Source organism: Palaemon carinicauda, chromosome 4 (assembly GCF_036898095.1).
Source record: "Palaemon carinicauda isolate YSFRI2023 chromosome 4, ASM3689809v2, whole genome shotgun sequence".
Classification (NCBI taxonomy): domain Eukaryota; kingdom Metazoa; phylum Arthropoda; class Malacostraca; order Decapoda; family Palaemonidae; genus Palaemon; species Palaemon carinicauda.
This window is the reverse complement of record NC_090728.1, coordinates 49,608,545-49,611,521: the sequence shown is the minus strand read 5'-3', so window position 1 is coordinate 49,611,521 and position 2,977 is coordinate 49,608,545.

Below are 2,977 nucleotides of genomic sequence, written 5' to 3'. Positions count from 1 at the left end.
TATGTATGTGTATATACACGCATGTGTGTATATATATATATATATATATATATATATATATATATATATATATATATATATATATATATATATATATATATATATATATAACATTATCAAACTCAGCAATTGCTGAGTTTGATAATGTCCTGAGTGGATGAAAGTACTAACTCCAATCAAGTCTTTTTCATTTTTCCTTTCGTGGCTATAATACATTTTATATTCATCACGTGTCAGCTTTCGTGATTTCTACACAGACACACACACACACACACATATATATATATATATATATATATATATATATATATATATAAAAAAATATATATATATATATATATATATATATATATATATGTATATATATATATATATATCCTGTCACGTTGAGCGACAATAACTCGGAAACGACAATCTCCCACAAACTACCGTGTAGTAGTTAGAAAAGGAAGAGGGGGTGGGATGGGTTGAATCTACGAGCGTGGGCGAGTGTGTATGTATATATCTATCTCAACATTTAGCCGCCATTTTTGACAGGTCACGTACACTAGCTCAATATAATACAGAACGAAAGTCCGAAACGAATGAAGTCCTAAATACCCAAAACAACAAAGTTTTGAATATAGAAGTTTTGAATCTAGAAGTATTAAATCTAGAAGTTTTGAATCTAGAAGTTTTAAATCTAGAAGAATTAAATCTAGAAGAATTAAATCTAGAAGTTTTGAATCTAAATGTGTTAAATCTAGAAGTTTTGAATCTAGAAGTATTAAATCTAGAAGTTTTGAATCTAGAAGTTTTAAATCTAGAAGTTTTGAATCTAGAAGTATTGAATCTAGAAGTTTTGAATCTAGAAGTATTAAATCTAGAAGTTTTGAATCTAGAAGTTTTAAATCTAGAAGAATTAAATCTAGAAGTATTGAATCTAGAAGTTTTGAATCTAGAAGTATTAAATCTAGAAGTTTTGAATCTAGAAGTATTAAATCTAAAAGTTTTGAATCTAAAGATATTGAATCTAGAAGTTTTGAATCTAAAGATATTAAATCTAGAAGTTTTGAATCTAGAAGTTTTGAATCTAGAGATATTGAATCTAGAAGTTTTGAATCTAGAAGTATTAAATCTAGAAGTTTTGAATCTAGAGATGTTGAATCTAGAAGTTTTGAATCTAGAAGTTTTGAATTTAGAAGTTTTGAATCTAGAAGTATTGAATTTAGAAGTTTTGAATCTAGAAGTATTGAATCTAGAAGTTTTGAATCTAGAAGTATTGAATCTAGAGATATTGAATCAAAAAGTTTTGAATCAAGAAGTTTTGAATCTAGAGATATTGAATCAAGAAGTTTTGAATCAAGAAGTTTTGAATCTAGAGATATTGAATTTAGAAGTTTTGAATCTAGAGATATTGAATCTAGAAGTTTTGAATCTAGAGATATTGAATCTAGAAGTTTTGAATCTAGAGATATTGAATCTAGAAGTTTTGAATCTAGAGATATTGAATCTAGAAGTTTTGAATCTAGAGATATTGAATCTAGAAGTTTTGAATCTAGAGGTATTAAATCTAGAGATATTGAATCTAGAAGTTTGGAATCTAGAATTATTAAATCTAGAAATTTTGAATCTAGAAGTATTAAATCTAGAAGTTTTGAATCTAGAGATATTGAATCTATAAGTTTTGAATCTAGAAGTATTAAATCTAGAAGTTTTGAATCTAAAATTTTTGAATTTAGAAGTATTAAATCTAGAAGTTTTGAATCTAGAGATGTTGAATCTAGAAGTTTTGAATCTAGTCACTTCGGCCGTTGACTCGCGCTATTTCTTTACCTTATCGTCGCATTTATCGCTTATCTTCGACGCCAATTCCAATTACAACTTCATGATAAGGATTTAGTATGACTAACCTTAGGAAGCATGGCTGATAACGTAAGATAATGATTTCCTGATAAGAGGATAAAACGCAAAACAACTCGCTAACTGTTTAGGTTAAAATACATAATACTTGGCATGGAAAATTGAATAAAATGTATACTTGGCAGGGAAAATTAAATAAAATGTATACTTGGCAGGGAAAATTAAATAAAATGTATACTTGGCAGGGAAAATTAAATAAAATGTATACTTGGCAGGGAAAATTAAATAAAATGTATACTTGGCAGGGAAAATTAAATAAAATCCATATTCTTGGCAGGGAAAATTAAATAAAATGTATACTTGGCAGGGAAAATTAAATAAAATGTATGCTTGGCAGGGAAAATTAAATAAAATCCATATTCTTGGCAGGGAACATTAAATAAAAGGCATATACTTGGCAGGGAAAGTTAAATAAAAAGCATATTCTTGGCAGGGAAAATAAAAAAAAAATTGAAAAATGCATATACTTGGCAGTGAACATTAAACAAAATGCATATACTTGGCAGGGAAAATTAAATAAAAGGTATATTCTTGGCAGTGAAAATAAAAAAAAATTGAAAAATGCATATACTTGGCAGTGAACATTAAACAAAATGCATATACTTGGCAGGGAAAATTAAATAAAAGACATTCTTAGCAGGGAAAATTAAAACAATGCACATACTTGGCAGGGAAAATGAAATCAAATGCATATACTTGGCAGGGGAAAATAAATAAAAATAACATTATTATCACATGAAAACCCTAACCATGCGTTTCTTGCATGATAAATTGTTGAATGTAACACCGTAAATTTCAAATGAAGAGAGAAATTTCACCATATATTGCTCTTATATAATAAAAGGAAAGAAGTTAGGGTTGCCAACAGGTATAGCTGTTTCATCAAAGAGTCCATTGCAATCATTCAAATTATTTCATTATCTCACATAACTTCCTTTACGTAACCTATTATATGCTGTATAAATAACTTTAAAAAATGTATGGATCAAATTAAGATTGCCCATAGAAACAGCAAGTTCCAAAATAAATCACATCACAAATAAAATAAAATATCCAGCATCCATTTAACGTGATT